We start from the raw sequence: 22557 nt of genomic DNA, 5'->3' as shown, positions 1-22557 counted from the left end.
AGTGAAATGAGCAGAACCAGAAGATCACTGTACACTTCAACAACAATACTGTATGAGGATGTATTCTGATGGAAGTGGAAATCTTCAACATAAAGAAGATCCAACTCACTTCCAGTTGATCAATGATGGACAGAGGTAGCTGCACCCAGAGAAGAAACACTGGGAGGGGAATGAAAATTGTTAGCACTAATATCTGTCTGCCCAGGTTGCATGTACCTTCGGATTCTAATGTTTATTGTGCAACAAGAAAGTGATATTCGCACACATGTATTGTACCTAGACTATATTGTAACACATGTAAAATGTATGGTATTGCCTGTCGTCGGGGGGAGGGAATAGAGGGAGGGGGGGTAAATTGGAAAAATGAATACAAGGGATAATATTATAAAATATATATATATATATAATAAAAAAAAAAATTCCATCAATCCTGCCTCTGATCTCTTTGAAATCTGCTTTCCCACATCTAAAGTACATGTCTTCTTTGTCACAAAGTTTAGGAAGGAATGGACACCTCCTCTTAAAATTATTTCCACTCCATCAACTACTTCCTTTCTGCTACTGAGAATTAGATTCAAAATGGAATTACACCTTGTTGGTTCTTTCACTTTTTGAAGGATGACATTAGCATAAAAGCAAGTCAAGAAACTATTATTAGCTTTGCTTTCAACAGTGAGAACTGGAGCAGATGACAGGATGACTGACTCTGTGCATCACTAATATCTCACCACTGTTCCAGTTTTGTACTCTCTCCTACTACACTCAAAAGCCAACATTCCCATTCAGGCCTTTGTCATATCTACCAAGACTATTAAAATGGCCTCCCAATTGTTCTCCCTGCCTCAAGTCTCTCTCTCCACTCCAATCTGTCCTCCACACAGCTTCGAAGTCAACTCCCTTAAGTGAAAAGTGTAGCATTTCACTTCCCCACTCAATAAACAGTGTTTCTTTGTTACCTCTAGGATAAAACAGAAACTACTCAGCTTTTAAAGTCCATCCTGATCCTTCAGTATCTTCTAGTCCCTTCATATACTGTTTTTGCCACTCTTTATAATCAAGCCAAACTAACTTTGCTTTCCCTCACACACAACAGATGCTTCATCTCTCTCTCAGGTGCCTTTGCAATAGCAGATTGCTACTAAAATGCACTTCTCCCTCCACACCCAACCAACCCACTGAATGAGTGAAGATTTCTCAAAATGCCTATGAGAATGGAGTGGTCTAGCCTAAGTCTCAAGAATTCACGAAATCCCTATTTTCAGAAGGCTGTAGGGCAGAAAAGGTCAGACCCTAGTCTAAGCTTCAGGAAGTTACATGTCCCACAGTAAGAAGACAGCATTCCTGGCCATTAATCAATGATTACTTCCTTTTCAGTCCATCTAATGAACCCAAGTCTTTGGCTATTTAACCAATTTATTATTTCCAGCTTGCCAGCCACAGTGCTGGAAGATGGTAGCTGAAAGGCTGTGTCTGCTCAGCAGACTCTCCTTGCAAGGACCGAATAAATGCTTCCTGTTTATATCTGAAGATACATCTGGGTAGTCATTTTGGGTAAGGGAATCTAGCTAGCACCTGTCCCACAAAGTTTATAGGGGCTCATCCAGAATCTGTGACTTCTCATTGAGATGGCTGGGGCCATCTGATTCAAGCTAGGCATTCTGTTGGGTTTTCTCTGACCATCCTTGAGATCAGACCCTCAGCCTCTCCCTCTGTGAAGTATGGGCTTGAAGAGAAGCATCCAAATACAAACAGAAGCATGTCTCCTAAGAAGAAGCCCAAAGGCAAATGAAGTGGCTAGTTAGATAACTTGTGTGCATCCAGAGGTAAAGGAGAAGAAGAAAGTCTAGAGATCAAAGCTGTTTTCCCCAGAGCACTGCCTGTGTTCTTGGGCTGTCCTTAGGCTGAAAGGGACTCTGGGATTATCAAGGTTTAGTGATCCAAGGTTAAGGGGTGCCCCCTAGGAAGCCAGAAGGAAGTCCTGATAAACAGGACAAAGCAGGGGTGCTATGAATGACTCTGGATTGGGGTGCCCTCTCTGGGGTTGGGGATCCGAGTCGACAGGATAGGGTCTCAAACCATGAGATTGACTGTGCTAGCAGAAGATTTAAGAGTTTGGGAATAGAAAAGCACTTGACTGCTTTAATATCTGGCAGCAAACAGCCTAGTCTGCAAGCTTTTTCTGATTCAAGAGTGTGTGTGTGTGTGTGTGTGTGTGTGTGTGTGTGTGTGTGTGTGTATGTGTACATACACAGATATGTGTATATAAAATATACAAAATAAATACAAAGTCATTTGTGGGTTGAGGTAAATACTAATGACTTGGGGCATGGGTGTGGGGCAATGTGAATGGTAGGGGAGTGAGGTGGGACCTCAGCTTTGAAAGAAGCAAATAATTCTTTATAAGAGAAGTGATTAAAGGAACAAGAGTGTTCCAACATGGGGGCCTAAGCAGTCATGGTGATGAGAGTTGGAATAATATGTACAGGGAAGAGGGTAAGTGTATAGTTATAAGATTAGTTATTTCCAAGTCCAAATAAAGCATGTGTCAAAGAAGAAAAAATAAAATGAGGCAGAATAAAATTATATAAACTATAAAATATAACTAGATATACTTATCTGAATCTGAATTACTGGTTCAGTGACAAGATTCTTGGCCCAAAGAGCAAAGAAACAATTGCCCATTGGATTTCTCTGTAGGCAAATTCTGAGAATTGGTGACTCAGATTATCTATGATATGACTTATTCATTTATTAATAAAAAATAGTAAATAATTGAACATAAGGGTTTTTTAAAATCTAGAACTGTCATTTAATTGGTATAGAGTACTCCTGATGAACTGATCTTCCCTTTTCTCCAGTGATAACAGATCCAGAAATTATCTCTATCTAAAAATCTTAGAGATTTCCTTAAGGCAACTAGGTTAAGAGGTTAAATGGACTTGTCTAGGCTCACATACTAGGAAATGTCTGAAGTATTATTTTTGAAATTTAGAAGATCCACATATTTGTCTAGATACATAATTTGTCTAGATACTATAAAAAACATTTTTAAAAATTGATACCATATCTTTCCTCATAAGCTAAAAATTTCTGATTTTTTTCATTTATAAACTCAAAACAATTCCAAAAAGGCCCTAGAATTGAGATCCAGTAAAGGTATATTTATCTTTTGAAAGTATTATATGCCTTAATATGGATATGAAGAAGCTGCTTAATAAGTTGGTTTTCTTTTAATAAGTATCATTTGCCACCAGGGGTCACTAAAGGCCAAAATAAATTATAGCATCATTAAATTATAATTAAGTGAAATCATCAAAACAGAATCCTTGTACATTGAAATGGGGATGACTGACGATCAGTAATTTTTATGCACCAGACTTGTCACTTCTTTGGTTTCTAAACTAAATTCCAGTTCAGAGATTGATAGCCTTCTAGTTCCTCAGAATCTTAAACTCATTTTCTGTATCAATTATCTTCTGCATCATACATTTCCTCTGATCATTTAGTTCAAACTCCTCATTTTGTGGATTAGAAAATGGAAGCCAGAGAGGAGAAATTATTTAGCCAATTTTATATGACAAATAAATAGTGAAATAGGGACTAGCGTCTCAGCCTCAGGGATTAACACATTTTTTCAAGACAATGTGCTGCCTCCCTATACCTTCAGATATTAAGCATTGATTTGAACTCTAATGAACCAATAGTATGGTCAAAAGGAAAATTAGTGAAGTAGTGGATCACTTGGTCTACGTCTTGTTTAAGAATATTTTAGATATATTTAATACTTAAGAATATATATATTTATATATGTAATATTTAATATTTAAGAATATATATAATATATATAAGAATATATATAATATTTAATATTTAAGAATATATATATATTTATATATATGTGTGTGCATTATATAATATATATGTTATATGTAATGTTATATGTTATATAATAAATATGTTATATATAATATATATGTTATATATTTTATATAATTTATATATATATATTATATTATATTTAATTTAATATTAATATTTTATATAATATTAATAGTTTATGTATTATATTATAATTTTTATATATTCTATATATTTTATATATTATATATATAATATATAATGTTATATATATATAACACATATTTATTTTTTCTATATTTATATATGTGATTCATTACTCTGGGAATACTTTATGGGAAACCTATGCAGATTTTCACAGGCTCTGTAATTTGTATTCTTGAAGAAATACTTAGAGCACTAAGAAGTGATGCTAATTGCCCAGGATCAGATAGCCTATGGGTATCAGAGGTGGGACTTGAAACCAGGTCTTCCTAATCCAAAGTGTTAACAATATTCACTATCCTTGCTGCCTATTAAGATGTGCATATTAGAATAAAAATACAGTTCCCCTCCCATCTGTGACTGAGACATAATTACTGAAAACTGAGTAGATGAGGGGGGAAATACCTTTTTCATAAAGATTATCGAAAAACTTCTTGTTTTAGTTCAGTCTGAGGATTATAGCCTCTGATTTAATGATAAAAATTGTAGGATTTAAGAGTTGGAAAGGCTTTATATGTGATCTAACCAGAGGTATGCTGGTAAATGTTTAATTATCAGATCTCTGAAAAAACAAAACATACTTTTAACCTACATTATTAACATTTTATCAATGTTAATTGCATATCAAATTATTAATTATAAAAGATAATCAATAAAATAATGATGTGAGCCTTTATTCATGGCATTTATCAATTTCCCAGTCTCTCCAGTCCCATACTTCTGATGTCATCCAATAATTTTATCTTATAACCAATATCATAGGCTGTCAATGGTGGTTTTATTTGTTTTGTTTTGTTTTTTTATATGTTATCGAGAGTCAATACTAATACAAGCCTGTTAGATCAGTTCTTTCACCGAGCAGAAGAGATTTCCAGGTTGAAACAGCTAGGATAAACCTTTATATCATAAAGGATACCTCTTTTATCATAATCCTTGAACATAAAAATGTTTTCCCAGTCTATTGTTTCCTTTCTAATATTGTGTCCGTTAGTTTTGTTTGTACAAAAACTTTTTAACTTAATGTAATCAAAATTATCTACTGTGTGTTCAGTAATGAACTTCAGTTCTTCTTTGGCCATAAATTCCTCCACAGATCTCCACAGATCTGAAAGGGAAACTATCCTTTGTTCTTGTAATTTGCTTATAATATCACTCTTTATGTCTCAATCATGAACCCATTTCGATTTTATCTTGGTATACAATGTTAGGTGTGGGTCAATGCCTACTTTTTGCCATACTAGTTTCCAGTTTTCCTAGCAGTTTTTGTCAAATAGTGAGTTTTTTCCCCCAAAGCTAGGATCTTTGAGTTTGTCAAACACTAGATTACTATAGTCATTGACTATTTTGATGGACTAAACATATGTTGCATTGAGCACTGTAGTAAAATCATTCTACTTGTTCTTTTTCTGAACTTTCTATTTTCTTCTGTGTTTTTAATATTTTATTGTTGCTCCTTTTTTTTTTTTTTTTTTTTTTGCAACTCTATCAGTATCCCTTTCTATCCCCACTCCCTCATCACTGCCACAGAAGTCCTCTCTTGCAGCACTTTAGTTAAGTAAAAGAAATCAAGGCATTGGCCATGTCAAAAAATGTACATCTTATTCAATATGTATTGCCCATCACCTCTATTCCAAGGGATAAGAGGTAGTCTTTCACAATTAAGCTTCTGAAGTTATGTTTAGTCACAGGACTGATGAGCTCTGAAGTCTTTCAAATTTGTTTTCTTTTATATCACTGTGTCCATCATAAAGATAGCTTTTACTAATTTCATTTTGCATCAGTTCATGCAAGTCCTCCCAGATTTCTCTGACTTTGTCATTCTTCATATTTCTTAAAGCAAAATAATATTCCATTACATTTTTGCACCTCAATTTATCCAGCCATTCATTCTTTTTTTTTATTTTATTTTTTTAAGACAATCATTTTTATTTTATTTTATAATTATAACATTTTTTTGACAGTACATATGCATGGGTAATTTTTTACAACATTATCCCTTGCACTTACTTCTATTCAGATTTTTTCCCTTGCTCCCCCAACCCCCTCCCCCAGATGGCAAGCAGTCTTATATATGTTAAATATATTACAGTATATTCTAGATACAATATATGTGTGTAGAACCGAATTTTTTGTTGCACAGGAAGAATTGGATTCAGAAGGTAAAAATAACAGTTTACATTCATTTCCCAGTGTTCCTTTTCTGGATGTAGCTGGTTCTGTCCATCATTAATCAATTGGAATTGGATTAGCTCTTCTCTATGTTGAAGAAATCCACTTCCATCAGCATACATCCTTGTACAGTATCATTGTTGAAGTGTATAATGATCTTCTGGTTCTGCTCCTTTCACTCAGCATCAGTTGATGTAAGTCTCTCCAAGCCTCTCTGTATTTCTCCTGTTGGTCATTTCTTATAGAAAAATAATATTCCATAACATTCATATACCATAATTTACCCAACCATTCTCCAATTGATGGACATCCATTCATCTTCCAGCTTCTAGCCACTATGAAAAGGGCAGCCACAAACATTTTGGCACATACAGGACCCTTTCCCTTCTCTAGTAGTTCCTTGGGGTATAAGCCCAGTAGTAGTACCAGCCATTCATTCTTTTTCTCATTCTTTGCTACAACAAAAATACTACTATAAATATTTCCTTTCTCACTGTTTTCTACTTCTTTGAAATCTATGTCTATTTCTAGTCAATGGATTTTTCATATATTTGTTGGAAGTTTCCATTTATTTATTTGAAAATATCTTATTCACATACTTTTATCTATTGGTCAATAGCTCTTGATCTAATATGTTTATAATCATTTCTCTATATTTATTCCCTATCAGATTTTTATAAAGACAGCATTAAAGGGGATAATTAGCTGTTCTTGGAACCAAGACCTGACTTCATGTTCTGTCTCTGCTACATAGTCACTATGGGATACTATATGGCATTATTTACCCTTACACTGTATAAGACAACTCTCTTTCTCTATGATGCGGCAGAGATTATTGAAAGTGGCTCTGGAATCACTGGATTTCTTTCATTATTATAAAATGTAGTTCATTTGGACCAGGTAGGAGCTTTCTTACTCTTTCATTACTTATTTTTGATATCAATTCCCTAATTAATCATTTATATTCTACCTTTGCCAGTCCAAAGACTATTTTCCTTAATAAAGAAAAAAAAAGTAAAAGTTGAGAAATTCTAACTTCTCTTAATTGTCCATTATCATTTTTCTCTCCTTCCCCAACCATCATGCCTACTCTTTCATGTTTTTATTTTTTTTATTATTGTAACTTTTTATTGACAGAACATGTGCATAAGTAATTTTTTACCCTTGCACTCATTTCTGTTCAAGTTTTCCCTTCCCTTCCTTCACCCACTCCCCTAGATGGCAGGCAGTCTTATATGTGTTAAATATGTTATAATATATCCTAGATGAAATATATGTGTACAGAACTGTACAGTTCTCTTGCTGCACAAGAAGAATTGGATTCAGAAGGTAAAAATAACTGGAAATAAAAACAAAAATGCAAACAGTTCACACTCATTTCCCAGTGTTCCTTCTCTGGGTATAGCTGATTCTGTCCATCATTGATCAATTGGAACTGAATTAGATCTTCTTTTTGTCGAAGATATCCATTTCTATCAGAATACATCTTCATACAGTATTATTGTTGAAGTGTATAATGATCTCCTGGTTCTGCTCATTTCACTCAGTATCAGTTCATGTAAGTCTCTCCAAACCTCTCTGTATTCATCCTGCTGGTTATTTCTTACAGAACAATAGTATTCCATAACATTCATATACCACAATTTACTCAACCATTCTCCAGTTGATGGGCATCTATTCATTTTCCAGTTTCTCATCACTACAAAAAGGGCTGCCACAAACATTTTGGCAAATATAAGTCCCTTTCCCTTCTTTAGTATTTCTTTGGGATATAAGCCCAGTAGTAGCACTGCTGGATAAAAGGGTATGCATAGTTTGATAACTTTTGGGGAATAATTCCAGATTGCTCTCCAGAATAATTGGATTTGTTCAAAACTCCACAAACAATGCCTTAGTGTCCCAATTTTCCCTCATCCCCTCCAACATTCATTATTATTTTTTCCTGTCATCTTAGCCAATCTGACAGGTGTGTTGTGGTATCTTCTCAGAGTTGTCTTAATTTGCACTTCACTTCTACTTTCTTTTGATCCTCTTGTTTTCCTTCAAAATAGTTTTTTTTTTTTTTTGAGAAAAATAAACCATTTTTTTCTTATCCTAAGTTTTTTTTTCAGATATCAACTTATTTTGATTCTTAGCACTCTTCACACTATTCTTATAAAAGTTTGTCACACTTTTGGATTCATTTTCAATGATCAAATCTTAATTTGATTTTCTCTATGAATTTTTTAAAAATTTAAGTTAGATGCTAAGTCCTCTCTACATTCATATTAGGCTCTTTAAACAGTTCCTTTTTTCTCTTCTCATTAGAATTGAATCCCTCTTGCAATGACTTTTCCTGGTAGAAATTCTACCTATCCTTCCCTGAAAACTTTTAAATTTTTCCTTCCAAAGTGTAGGTTCCAAAGTGGACTATTCCTGACTTTCCTATTCTTTTTTAACACATGAAATATGGAATGATCTCTTTCCCCCAAGTTTTCCATTATTTCCACTCCCCATAATCATTTGGTAAAAATCAAATTAAAAATAGAATTTCCCCCTGTTTATTGAAGCCATTATCAATGGAGCAAAACTTTTTTTTTTTTTTTGGCAGAATTATCATTTTTATTGGCTCGGTCTACCCATGAGCAATTGATATTTTTCCAGTTGTTTGGATCTAACTTTATTTATGTGAGAAGTGTTTTGTAATTGTGTTCATATAGTTCTTTGATTTGTCTTGGCAGATGACATGTATTTTATTTTGTTTAGAATTATTTTAAATGGAATTTCTATCTTTTGCTGATAGGCTTTGTCAGCAATATATAAAAATGCTGATGATTTGTATAGGTTTATTTTATATTCTGCAACTTTGTTAATTTGCAAATTTGTTAATTATTTCCAGCAGGTTTTTGGATGATTTTCTTTCTTTTTTTTTTTTTTATAATTTTTTTCACAGTATACATGCATGAGTAATTTTTTTATAATATTATCCCTTGTATTCATTTTTCCAAATTATCCCCTCCCTTCCTCTACTCCCTCCCCTTGATGACAGGCAATCCCATACATTTTACATATGTTACAATATAACCTAGATACAATATATGTGTGTAAATACCATTTTCTTGTTGCACATTAAGTATTAGATTCTGAAGGTATAAGTAACCTGGGTAGATAGACAGTAGTGCTAACAATTTACATTCACTTCCCAGTGTTCCTTCTCTGAGTGTAGTTATTTCTGTCCATCATTGATCAACTGGGAGTGAGTTGGATCTTCTTTATGTTGAAGATACCCACTTCCATAAGAATACATCTTCATACAACATTAAGTGTACGGCAATCTTCTGGTTCTATTCATTTCACTCAGCATCAGTTGATGTAAGTCTCTCCAAGCCTCTCTGTATTCCTCCTGCTGGTCATTTCTTATAGAGCAATAATATTCCATAACATTCATATACCACAATTTACCCAACCATTCTCCAATTGATGGACATCCATTCATCTTCCAGTTTCTAGCTACTACAAAAAGAGCTGCCACAAACATTTTGGCACATACAGGTCTCTTTCCGCTCTTTAGTATTTCTTTGGGATATAAGCCCAATAGCAGCAATGCTGGATCAAAGGGTATGCACAGTTTGATAACTTTTTGGGCATAGTTCCAAATTGGAGCACAACTTCTGATACCTTCTGCCATCCTGAAAAGATTTTGAATGTAATCCTAACAAGTAGACTATGCCTGCTTTTAAAGCTCTGCCTCATTAAGTATTGTAAAATTAGTCACTTTTTCGTGAATTCCTTGTCCATAAAACAAAGAAAAAATGCAGAAATGCCCCACTTTCAAACAGCATGCAAGAAGATAGAAGCTAGTAAAAATCACACAGTTTTGGGACCATCATCCAGCTTAGTTTAGCCATTGATACCCTAAATGTGAGATCTGTCCAGTAACCAGTAATGAATACACTGTTAGAGGAGATGGATGCTCTCTTTCTTCACATTCTCACAATAAATAAAATTAGAAGACAAAAGAAAGTTGCAGATAAGTGGGAAGATTGTTTACAAGTTATTCTTGAAGAGTGTGGTATAGTTGTTGTGCATTAAAAAAAATCATTCATGGAAAACTTGATTATCTCATTTTGTAAAGGTCTTGATAGACATATAGTGACTATTGTGAAGAAGCTATCAGTTTCTGCAGTCACATTTGAGGATTTAAAGTTATGGCTCACAAAAAGAGCAATTAAGAAGCATTCAATCTCCCTCTGATTGGATGCTCTTCCCAGAACTTCCATATTCTTCTTTAGTCTGGACTCAACGTTCTCTACCAGGTCTCTGAAGCAGGTACTTTCACTCCTTTTATTTTTTGAACTCCCTTTTATAGATGTCTTTCCCTATTAAAATGTAAGTCTCTTATGGATAGGAATTTTTTTTCTCTCAACTTGATTTTGTATTAATGTGTAGCACCATGCCTGGAGCAAAGCAGTGCTTAACAATTAAAAATTATTGACTCATTGAGTGATACACACATTATTAACCTTGTCTCCATTCCTTTTTTTAAAGTCAAAACAGTCAACAAAACAGAAATTCAAGCCTTGATTTATAGCTTTTGATGATTTCTGAAGTGTAAATATCATACTGAAAAGTAACACTGACTTTCCCAAGACAGTATAAATAGGCTACAGAATTTTACCAATAAACCCTCACACAGAAATTGTATAATGGATATCAGAAAATGAATATATAGATCATGTAGCAAGAAAGCTTTGTCAGTGGTCTACATGTGCTCTTTGAATATTCTTACAATATTAAGAGAGCGAGAATAAGGCCACACATTGGGAAGGATTGATGTAAGAACATGGATAAGAGTTGCCAGGATGAGAGAATGGTACCTTTGGAAAAATGTCCATCTCAGTAAGATAGCAAATCCAGGGAGGTACAGAGGAGTTTATTACTGAATACCTTTTAAAGAACAATTTTTATTTAAATGCACTGGATATTTCATTAGGGGAAACCTTCTTAATTACTTAGAATGGTTCATCTCCCAGTAATTTCCCAAGAGTTGGTTCAATCAGCTTTAGGAGATAATGTAACCAACTCATCAGTCAGATTCCTATTAAACATTTTATTATAAAGTTAATAACCATCCACAAAACTGAACAAATAAAATTGTAATTGTCAGAAATATGGCCACTAAATGATGAATTTTTTTATCTATAGGGACCCATGAAACAGATAAAATATAAAATGGTCTTTGGTTCTTTGTGATTCCTTTCTGCTTTCACAGTGACATTTTTTAATATAAAAGGAAGAAAAGAGGGTGCTCCAAGTCACTTAGTTTTAGCTTATTAAGCCTCTAAGTTTTAGCTCATTACTTGAATGTGAAGATCTTTCCTAAGAACCAATTGATCGATATTGATATTTTCTTTTTAAAAAATTATTATTATAGCTTCTTATTTACAAAACATATGCATGGGAATTTTTCAAAACAGACTCTTGCAAAACCTTCTTTCCAACTTTTCCCCTCCTCTCCCCCACCCCTAGATGGCAGGTAGTCCAATACATGTTAAATATGTTAAAGTATGTGTTAAATACAATATATGTATATATATTTATACAATTATCTTGCTGCACAAGAAAAGTTGGATTTAGAAAGAAGGTAGAAAAACCTGAGAAGGAAAACAAAAATGCAAGCAAACAATAACAGAAGGAGTGGAAATGCTAAGTTGTGATCTATACTCATTTCCCACAGTTCTCTTTCTGGGTGTAGCTGATTCTCTTCATTACTGAACATGGAATGGTTTGAATCATCTCATTGTTGAAGAAAGCCACGTCCGTCAGAATTGATCATCATATAGTATAGTTGTGAAGTGCATAATGATCTCCTAGTTCTGTTCATTTCACTTAGCATCAGTTCATGTAAGTCTCTACAGGCCTCTCTGAAATCATCCTGCTGGTTATTTCTTACAGAACAATAATATTCCATAACATTCCCAGTTTCACAACTTTTTGAGCATAGTTCCAAATTGCTCTCCAGAATGGTTGGATACATTCACAATTCCAACAACAATATATCAGTATCCCAGTTTTCCCACATCCCCTCCAACATTTGTCAATATCTTTTCCGTCATCTTAGCCAATCTGAGAGGTGTGATATCTCAGAGTTGTCCTAATTTGCATTTCTCTGATCAATAGTGATTTTCATATAACTAGAAATAGTTTCAATTTCTTCATCTGAAAATTGTCTGTCCATATCCTTTGACCATTTTTCAATTGGAAAATGGCTTGATTTCTTATAAATTTGAGTCAATTCTCTATATATTTTGGAAATGAGGGCTTTATCAGAACCTTTGACTGTAAAAATATTTTCCCAGTTTATTGCTTCCCTTCTAATCTTGTCTGCATTAGTTTTGTTTGTACAAAAACTTTTTAACTTAATATAATCAAAATTTTCTATTTGGTGATCAATAATGATCTCTAGTTCTTCTTTAGTTACAAATTCCTTCCTCCTCCACAAGTCTGAGAGGTAAACTATTCTATGTTCTTCTAACTTATTATAATCTCATTCTTTATGCCTAGATCATGTGTAGAAAGCTGAAACTCTGAATCGGACAGCAGAGCACTTAAGGCTAATTACTTTCTGATTGTAATATCAGAGAAACTGAGGCAAGACAGAGATTGGTTTTTAATCTTTTAATGTGGAGAGTTTTAGGCTAGCCTACCAGATGGGACTCATGTCCAAATCATTCCAGCTCTGAGGAAATGAGGCAGGAAACTTATACAGGACTTTAGCTAGCTAGGGTTTGCAAACAGAATACATAACCTGAATATATAATCTTATAAGGGAAACAAAGGCAGACAAGGGGGATGAGGACACTGGGTGAGTGGACAAGCCATAATTTCAGGAAAGGATCACAACTTAATTTTGACAGGATAGGGGTCAAGTTAAATCAAGTCAAGAAGGTTGAGGGCAGGAGACAGCGAGGCAAAGGGTAATACTCAAATGGAGGGGGAATTATCCTAGCAAGGATTGAGATAATACACCAGGATTTTGTGACACAATAGTATGTAAAGGTGATCAGAGCTCCAAGGTTTTTCCTGACTCAATTCTCCAAGTCCTAATGGGAAGGAAGGGGGGATGGCCATTGTTTCTGCTGCTACTATGGTTGTTGCTATTGATTTAGTGGCTTCTAAACTCATCTTCTGATTTGCTGGGGCTCCCCTCACATTTTTGTATGACAAACCTTCTCTGACAACCTTTCAAATTGTCCTTGATGTCTATGGGCTAAGAAATCTGGAAACTGTTGTCACTACCATTGATTTAGAGGCCCCAAGATCTGCTTCTAGTTTGCTGGGGCCAGAGCTATATTGTTGTGTCCTTCAGTACCACCAGGGTACAACCAACTTTTCCTGCTGACTTCTAAGTTATCTTTGGGTGAAAAATTATTCCATTCCATCTTTTTGTGGATTCTGACACTCTAAAATTTGTATAGTCATTATTTAAAGGTATTTTGAGGCACTTGGGGGGAAGTCTGGGCAAATACCTGCTTTTACTCCTCCATATTGGCTCCACCACCAACCAAGATATAATAAAAGTAGAAAAAGTGGAAGAGATCTGAAATATCTCAGTAGAAAAACAACTGATCTAAAGAATAGGTCAAGAACAGACAACATAAGAATGTTTTAGATTGCCAACACTCTAGAATTTGTATAATCATTATTTAAAGGTATTTCGAAGGACTTGGGGGGAAGTTTGGGCAAATCCCTGCTTTTACTCCTCCATATTGGCTCCACCTCCAACCAAGATATAACAAAAGTAGAAAAAGTGGAAGAGATTTGAAATATCTCAGTAGAAAAACAACTGATCTAAAGAATAGATCAAGAACCGACAACATAAGAATTTTCAGATTGCCTGAAAGTTATGATCATAAAATTAATCTGGATATAATATTATTGAAGACCGCATTAGTACCCTGGATACCTTAGAATCAGCCAGAGTCAGGATAAGCAAAAGTCCTTGGTCTTTATTCTTGGTCTTTAGCAGTAGAAGTGAAGGGGATTGATGAAGGATCTCCACAACCTCACCTCTTCGTCTCTAGCCAGAAGTGACTCTGGCTAATCTTACTCCACCTCCTAGTCCCTACTACAATTCTCTGTATACACCAAACGATTGGGCCAGCACAGGATAGTGGGAAGGGCCATTTTCCAAATATTCTAATAGAGTATTGTCCAAAGGGTAATTAGCCTTAAGTGCTTAGTTATCCAACCCCAGTGCATTACCTCTAGAGTTTCAGCCCTCTATATTATATAACAATAGATTATTAAAGAAAATTGCCCTGGAGTTCTAGAATGAGAAGGCAAAGTAGAAATAGAAAGAATCCATTGATAACTACCTTAAAAAGATCCTAGAAAGAAAACTTACGTAAATGTCATAGCCAAGTTTCAAAATTCTCAAGAGAAAATCTTGCAAGCATCAAGCAAAATACAATTTAAATACTGAGGAAAATCAGTCATAATTTTACAAGACCCAGCAGGTTCTTCATGAAAAGACCATAGGTCTTGGAAATATTTCAAAGAGGAAGAAAGATACTGGAGTTGCATCCAAGAATAATTTATATAGCAAAGTTGAGTATAATCCTGAATGGAAAAAAATTGATATTTGATGAACTTAAAGACTCTCAGGTATTTGAAATGAAAAGACTAGAGTTCAATGGATTCAATATAAAAAATCCAGAAGAATATAAGGAAATCATTAAAGGCATGGACAAAACATTGATTAAGGCCAAATGAGTTACTTGTGATATATGAAAATATTTATATTAGTAATTATTTAATATTATTAGGAGTATTCTTAAAACTGTTATTATTACTTAGGTAGTTTGAAATAAATTTAGGGTTGACTTGTGTATTGGTGAGGTAATTCTATAACACAAAATTGGGTAGGAAAAATAAAAAGGGGCAATTATCTCATAAAAACAGGGTGTGAAAGGAAGAACCGATACAAAGGAAGCAAGTGAAGGTGGAGAACTGAGAATGTTAGAACCTTCCTCTTATCTAGATTGGAGAGGAAACATTAAATATATATCTGAAGAGATATGAAACCTTAAATCTTTATCTGATAAATTGTCTATGATTTTCTCCTCAATTTTTTGGTTTCTTTCTGATCTTGGTACATTGATTTTATTAATATAAAAACTTTAAATTTAATGCAATTAAAGTTATCTATCTTCTACTTATCTTTGCTCTCTGTCTTTTTTATTTATACGTTGTTCTATCTATAATTTTAATAAATACTATGTTCCATGTTTTCTACTTTTCTTATAAAATTTCTCTTTTTGTATAAGTCATGTAACCATTTTGATCATATCTTGGTAAATGGTTTAAGATATTGATTTATGCCCAGTTTCTGCCATGCTGGCTTTCTAGATTTCTTCTAAGGATCATGCCTTAAACCAAAATCACTCTGATTCTCATTAAAAATGCCAAGGTATCCCATTGCATTCAATGCCATCTCCAGTCATTCTGATCTATATCTAGTCACTGGACCCAGATGGCTCTGAAGGGGAGAGTGAGGCAATTGACCTTGCAAATCCTTCCTCACTTAAATACAATTCACTAGCATGTCATGATATCACCTCCCTGATGTTATTCCTCTTCCAGAATGAAGGATAACAACAATAGTTTTCCCAGCAATTTTTACCAAATAATGAATTTTTATACCAAAATCTTAAGTCGTTACACTTGTCAAACATAAAGTCATAATAGTTATTTGGTACTGTAAATTGTATACCTAATCTATTCTATTGATCAACCTTTATCTTTCTTAGCCAGAACCAGATAGTTTTGATACTTGCTGCTTTGTAATATAGTTTAAGGTTTGGTACTACTAAACCTCCTTCTTTTACATTTTTTCCCTTATTATTTCCTCTTTTTTTTTGACTTTTTTTCCAAATGTATTTTGTTATAATTTTGTTATAAACATTTTCTTGATAGTATCAAAACTCTAAACATCATGGAGTTTCTTTAATGATATCCATGCTCATTCAAAAGATATCAGGCTAATAGTCCATGCAGGAGAACTAATTGGAAGAATGAATATTGTCCCAATTTATGAAAAATAGATTAGAAATCCATTGAGTTAAGCCATTAGTGCATATGTATCTTGAACAAGCATGGACAATGAACAAATCTGAATTAGATAGTAGGACCAGATAATTATGGACAAACTTCTGAGAAATTGCACAGAATTCCAAGTGGCTTCCAGCTGTAAAAGCCCCCCTGACATTCAGGTGATACCATTAAGTTGTAAATAGAAAAGCACAGGCTCAAGAGGATCATAATTGCAGATAATATTGAATGCAATATAAAGGTGTATTATAGCTCTAATTAGGCTGCTGTATATTTAATTGCTATCTTTTGTGTTTATATTAGCTTCAGTTCTGAAAATATCCATACCTCCTTCTTTTTCCTACCCAGTGAGTTATTCTTTTGTTACTCAAAGATTTAAGAAGGGAAAAATTTCATTTCAGTAAAATCAATCAACATATCAACTGAGTCTAACGATATGTATAACATTGCACACCCATAGTCCACCCAACCCCTGCAATTATTATAGTAACTGCAAATATTGTTTTCTTGGTTCTGGTTACTCCAGTCTGCATTAATTTTTAAAAATAATTCCTTACTTCATAATGGTCATTTTTTTATTTGGTCATTTCTTAAAGCCCAGGGATATTGCATTCATGTTCCATTGTTTATTTAGTCATTCCTCAGTCAATTTACTTTGTTTCCAGTTTTTTGATGCCACAAGAACATGTTACTATGTATATTTTGTTGTATGAGGATTTTTTTTTCATTAACTTTTCTTGAAGCATATGCTTAGCCATGAGGAAAATTGTCTGAAGTTCTACAACAAGAAGACAAAGTAGAAATGGAAAAAAAAAATGCATTGATCACCACCTGAAAGATATCCCAGGAAGAAAACTTACAGGAATATTATATCCGAGTTTCAAAGTTCTCAGCTTAAGAAGTTGGAAGTAACATGAGAAAAAAAAAACACACAATTTAATTATCATGGAGCTATGATATGGATGATACAAAACCCAGCAGCTACCACACTGAAGGATCATAGGTTTTAGAATATGCTATTCTGTAGAGCAAAAAAGCTGGGGTTACAACCAAGAGTGACTTACTTACCTAGCAAGTTAAGTATAATCCTGAATGGGAAGAAAATGGATATTTAACAAATTCAAAGACTGTTAGGTTTTTTGACAAAAGTCCTAGAACTTAAGGGAAAATTCAACATATAAGATCCAGGAAAAATATAAGGTAACCATTACAGATTATTTATAAGGGACTCAATAAAGTCAAATTATTTCATATATGTGGATATATTAGTAATATTCTTATGATTATCATCATTTTGGGGTATGTGAAGACTGTGTTAGCACCCTGGATACCTTAGAATCAGCCGGAGTCAGGATAAGCAAAAATCCTTGATCTTTATTCTTGGTCTTTTGGGGTAGCAGTCAGGGGAATGGACACAAGAATCTCCACACCTTCTTTCTCTCTCTCCACCGCCAAAAAGTAACTCTTGCTTGTCTTACTCCATCCTTTAATCCCTCTAACAATTCTCTGTATACACCAACAGATCTAGCCAACAAAAAATAGTGGGCAGGGCCATTCTCCAAGCATATGCTAATAGAGTATTGTCCAATTGGTAATTAGCCTTAAGTGCTTGGTTGTCCAAGTTCATCTGCTCAGAGTTTCAGCCCTTAACAGGGGTAGTTTGAAAGAAAGGCATTGCTATAGCTGAATATGATGGAGTGATAATGAAAAATAAAATTGTAGGGAGAAATAACAAGCAGAAATTATACAAATAAGGAATAAAAAGAAAAATTGACACAGAAAAAGCTCATGGAGGAAAGGCAGGTAGTGTTAGTACCTTTCTCTTGTAGGGAACAACATATATATCTAGAAGTGTATAAAAGTTTTCCAAATTCAGGAAATAAGAGGGCAGGGAGATAAGGTCAGGGGAGAGGATAAAGGAGTTCTCTTAGAAAGGCTGATAGAGCAGCTAGGTGGTGCAGTGGATAGAGCACCAGCCCTGAAGTCAGGAGGATTTGAGTTCAAATCTGGCCTCAGGCACTTAACATTTCCTAGCTGTGTGACCCTGGGCAAGTCACTTAACCCCAGCCTTAAAAAAAAAAAAAAAAAAAAAAAAAAAAAAAAAAAAAAAAAGGCTGATAGATTAAAGAATAAGAAAGCAAGGTAATGAATAAAAGTAAAGAGGAAGAATGAAGAGGGAGAGATTAAATAGGGTAAAAAGAATAATGAAGAAAATAGGAAGAATGAGAATTCATATCAAATAATTGTAGCTTAAAATGTGAATGAAATGAATTTACTTATAAAATGGAAATGGGTAGCAGTTTAAAATTTGAATTCAATAATATGTGGCTTTCAGGAAACATTACAAAAATGAGAGGCACACACAAAGATAAAATAGAAGAGTAGAATTTAGTATGTTAAAAAAAAAAGCAGGGATATGATATCAGACATGATAGCATATCAGAGTTAAAGTTAAAATAGATTTAATCAAAAGGGAAAACATAGAAACTATGCTGTCAACGATATTATTCAATATTGTTTTAAATCATTCCATTTGAGTTAGATAGCATAAAATACCTGAATGAATGCCTGCCAAAACAGACACAGGAACTTTACAAACAAAAACACAAAATACTTTTATGCAAACTCATCTAAATAATTGAAATAATATTTTTTGTTCATGAGTATGTAAAGCCAATATAATTTTTAATATTACAATTTAACCTATCTATTTATTTAATGATATCCCAATATTAAACTACTAAAAATATTTTGCTGAGTTAGAAAAAAATAATAATAAAGTTCATTTGTAAAAACAAAAGGTCAGGAACTTCAAAGAAACCAAAGGAAAAAAGATGTAAAGAAAGTAGATTGGTGTGAAGACTTAGATTATATTATGAGATGAGAGCATTGTTGAAGTATAAAAATTACAATTTCAATTATTTTAAATAACAATTTTCTTATGTGAATAAACTTGTTTAACCAAAAATAGAAAATTGGGGGGAAAATTCACAGACAATCTCTTAGATGTGAGAGGATTGGAATATTGTCTCTTGATTTAGAAAAATGAGAAAAGACAGGCTTGTGAAGGAAGATGCTATCCATCTTCTGAGAAACAGATGAAAGAAGAAAATAAACATAGTATGGTTTTATATATATATATATATAAATATATATATATATATATATATGTATGTATGTATGTATGTATGTTTATATCTATCTATCCATGCTTAATTGTGGCCTTCTTTAAGGTGATGGGGTAAAGTAGGAGGAAAATAAAATAAAAATTGCATAGCAGAGAACAAAAGAACCCCCTTCCAAAAAAAAAAAGCGAAGAAAAGCTGAGCAGCTTTGAAAATAAATGTGTAGTATTATTAGGTACATATGAGGTTTTCTTGAAATGACCATTTATTATTTTACATTGAATCCTTTCATAGTCTGCTGTGTACATGTCAATGTTATGTTTTTCTTTTCTCATTTTGTATTTAAATATTAAAAAATTACAAAAAAATGCATTGGTGTGAGAAATAATTCACCTGATCGCCTTCTATATTCCAATCAGTGTTAATCAGTTTGATGTTTTACATAAACCATATATGAATAAGACAGGTTTATTCATATAGTAGGCCTTCATAAAGGGCCTTAAAATTTAATGTAATGTTCACTACTTTTTAACAGGTTATTAGACTCACTTATGTAAGCACAAGAATGCTGACAAAGATATATCCATCCTGTATTGCTTAAATTCTATGTCCAAACTCAGTGTGGCAGTGTGGGTGGGATACCTTGATTCTTTGGAAAATCCCCCAATTTATTTTTATATCTCCAGGCCATTTTTTCTTGTCTAATACATGAAGACATTCCTCACCCACTACTGAAATATCATTTTTGTCCTTCAAAAGCAAGATCCATCAACATGAGATTTTGCATTTTTCCATGCCTCTTTTGCACATTTGAGTATCAAACCTTGTAAAAATAAGTCCTTTTGGAGCAGGGGCATCTGAGACTGTGAGGAAGGTCTCCACTTCATTAAAGTGGACCATGGAGCCTTTAATAAAGTGTCATTGGCTTAGAGTTCTACTTCAATGGTTTTTCTTGCAAAATAGCCAGTTATAATCTCTACAATGAGAAGTAACTAACAAAATAGATGCAAATATAGTCAAATAAAAGTAATGTTAATGTGTGATTTTTCTAAATCAATATGTATGCACAAGGATCCTTATATATAACTTAGTGTTTCCTATTTCTATTTGAGTTTGAGTCATTGTTTTCCATTGATGAAATCACAAGACCAAACCAAAAAAATTACCATAGGAAAGGGTGCCTAGAGCCTAGCTCAGGACATTAAAATTTATAGTTCATGCTTCTTCCTTTGGAGATCCTCTAGTTTGCTCCCCTTCACCATATAGTTCTCTACTCACCAAGTTCTTATATACATTTTCAATTGATTCTGGGGATCAAGGATAATGATTAGGGAATTCTCATTCCAGAACTATGTTGCATACTTGCTACTTCTCCTTTTAGGAGTTTATTCTTTAAAGGTACAAACTAGATTCTCTGGGGCATAGTCATAATTATATTTGATTATGAGAGGCTCCCAGAAAAGTTATGAGTAATACAATGTAGGGAAACACTAAAACTTGTTAGGAATGAACTCCTAAAGGCTTCACCAAGTAATTTTCTCATCTGGAACTTATGACATGCTTATCCAAGCCTTCTACTTAACAGAGGCTTTCCCTCCAATGTTTATCTCCCCCATGAGCTTGTCCCAGGTGCCAAATTTTCCAATAATAACTCTAATTTCTCCTCCCTTAGGTAAAGTACCATAAGTTCATTCTTCTACAATGATGGTAATTATCTATCTATACATTCATAACTCTTTGGAAGTCAGAGACTGGAACAGTGAAACTTCAAGTCTCAACAATGCAAGGAGAAAAAAGACAAAGTGCCACTAAAGCATATTACAGAGGGTTAATTACTAGATATGTGGCTATCAAAATATTAGTATTCCTGATTGAAGTCTTATCCTGAAAAGCTATATATAGTTGGTTATTTCCATAACAACTTTTCCCCTATTTAAGTAGTATTTTATTTTCTAATTACATGTAAAGATAATCTTTAACATTCATTCTGTAACACTTCAAGTTCCGTTTTTTTCTTCCCTTCCTACCCCCTCCTTAAGAAAACCAGAAATCTCATATAGGCTATTCTTGTACCATCATTTTAAACATATTCCATATTTGTCATTTTATGAAAGAAAACTCAGGATAAAAGGGAAAACCATGAGAAAAAAAAGAAAACTTAAAAGTAAAGGCAAAAATAGTATGCTTCGATCCTCATTCAGTCTCCATAGTTCTCTTCCTGAATATGGATGGCATTTTCCATCCCATCCATTGGAATTGTCCATGATAAATTTTGAAGGATTCTTTCTCCTATCTTTGTAGTTCACAAAAGAACCTGTCCAGTCAACCACATCATTTGGGTTCTCGTGTAGTTCTTTATATTATAAAGTGATCTTGCATTTGCTTGAGTGCATCTACATGGCAAAGTCAAAGAGAACTCCCTTTACGTATGGTGGCCAAGAACCCTAATATAATCTTCAGTTAGTATTAAGAGAGGCACAGTGTTTAGGACTACTTACTTGCTGATCATACCATATTTCATACCAATACCCTAATCATAACACATTTAAATATTGTGCTTAGTTTGAAATGTCACATTTTAGAAAGCATATTAAATTATTGGAGAACTTCAAAAGACGGGCAACTAGGATGGTAAAGAAGGGCTTTGAATTTATGCCATATAGGGATTCGTTGAAAGAATTGAATAAGCACAGTTTAGAGGAGAAAAAACCCAGGTGGTGGGCTATTAGTGTCTTCAAGCATCTGATGGGATGTCATCTGGAAGAGTGAATGGACTTTTCTTTGATCCCCAAAGGCAGAATTATGAATAATAAGATTCAAATTTAGGCTTGAGGTCAGAGAAAACTATCTAAAAATTAGTTTCCAAAAAGTTGTGTAAGCAAGTCAAGTCAACAAGCCTTTATTAGGCACTTTATATATTCGAGGCACTGTAAAGAGGATACAAAGAAAGGCTCTGAAACAGTCCTTGCCCTCAAGAACCTCATGGGAGAGATACATGTACATTGCTATGTACTAACAAGATAACAGCATTAATTGCAGGTAATCAACAGAGGAAAAAGGGACTAACTTTAAAAAGTATCAGGAAAGGCTTCTTGCAAGTGAGATTTTA

General features: G+C 33.7%; 1 protein-coding gene across 1 annotated transcript in view; it reads right to left on the bottom strand.

Annotated features, from left to right (window-relative positions):
- The window catches only part of DNAJC3 (DnaJ heat shock protein family (Hsp40) member C3), a 90141-nt gene extending 75668 nt beyond the window's left edge, over positions 1–14473 (bottom strand). The window contains exon 1 of the mRNA XM_074299371.1: positions 14177–14473. The gene's annotated coding sequence lies outside the window, so the exon portion shown is untranslated. The remainder of the gene's footprint in view (positions 1–14176) is intronic.
- Between the last annotated feature and the right edge of the window lie 8084 nt (positions 14474–22557).

Source organism: Sminthopsis crassicaudata, chromosome 3 (genome assembly GCF_048593235.1).
Source record: "Sminthopsis crassicaudata isolate SCR6 chromosome 3, ASM4859323v1, whole genome shotgun sequence".
Classification (NCBI taxonomy): domain Eukaryota; kingdom Metazoa; phylum Chordata; class Mammalia; order Dasyuromorphia; family Dasyuridae; genus Sminthopsis; species Sminthopsis crassicaudata.
Note: the sequence above shows the minus strand (reverse complement) of the source record. Positions and strands in the feature narration are given on the sequence as shown.